Consider the following 1,254-nt stretch of genomic DNA (forward strand, 5'->3'; position numbering starts at 1 on the left):
AGTTATGAAAAGACTTCAGCACGGTCTCACAAATAAAAGGTCACAGTTAAATGAACAGGAAGGTCCTGTGCACTTTCTTAAAATTCCTTAAGTTTTTTGAGAAATATGTTTTAGCAAGAATTATCTCTTTCTGGTACAGAAATTTCAATTCTTATTCTTGATGCACCCACTGTCTTCTCTCTAGTAAATCAAGCAATCATTATAAGACACTTGATAAATGGAGATACTTAAATACACTGAATAATGCGGTAAAGTCCTGAAAATATCAGGTTGTTTATATGACTGTAGTTTTTATAAGACAAAGAAGTGCAGTATAAAGGGCTGAAATGTTTTCTTACATACTGTAAGAAAGGATGAAATGTTTTCTTACATACTGTATTTTAATGTGGATTTCTTACAACAATAAACTTCCTGGGTTATTATTCTTTGTATTTCCTCCTCTGAATAAGTGTAAAGGCACATTATTTTTACAGTGACATAGAGAATTCTGATCCTGGACTATTTGGTAAAAATTTAAGAATAATTTAGAGAAGTATACATAATCAGCACAGGGTGGGTTGGACTCAGCATCCTGGTCCTCAGGAGAGTTCTGAGTTCTGACCCCCTCTGTGCCTTGGGAAGCATGAGGTCACTGGGAGAGGTAGTACGTTTTGATCCAGTACAGCCCTGGACCATAATACAGGGCATTTTTCACACATTTGACTCAATGGCCTCACCGATGACGGTGGGGTGCTTCTGTAAACACGACCCCCATAAATATCTGTACACAGCTCCTCAACACTGCCATTTAATGTGAATGTCCTTTCCGGGACATCATACCCTCTCCGACCTCCCGATGTGCTAACTTTGCCTGCCTAACCCGGTTATGCTACCTGCCTACCTGTAACTGTATCCATTTCCATTTTTCCTACAATAAAAAAAGGCCACCAAAACGCCTTCATCATACCCTCTACTTACGGAGGGATCATCTTCCTTTCAAACGAGAGTGGTAATTACTCCTTGGAAGCGGCAAGTTCGTACCTGCATTTTACCCTAAGTCTGTTGCTCAGGCCTAATGTGAGTAACTTTGATTATATATAAACCCCGCAGCCAAGACCACCCCAGAGAGGCATCTTGTGGATGCTGAGGAGAGGACCATTCTGGAGTAGGAGTCCGCGCATCACGAGAGAGGCCAACCCTGAAGAGAGGAGGTTCTGGACAACATGAGATGGCATGGTGGCACAGGGGACTTGTCAGCGGGAAGGAGACGTTAGG

Source organism: Chinchilla lanigera, unplaced genomic scaffold, assembly GCF_000276665.1.
Source record: "Chinchilla lanigera isolate Chin_1 unplaced genomic scaffold, ChiLan1.0 scaffold00033, whole genome shotgun sequence".
Classification (NCBI taxonomy): Eukaryota; Metazoa; Chordata; class Mammalia; order Rodentia; family Chinchillidae; genus Chinchilla; species Chinchilla lanigera.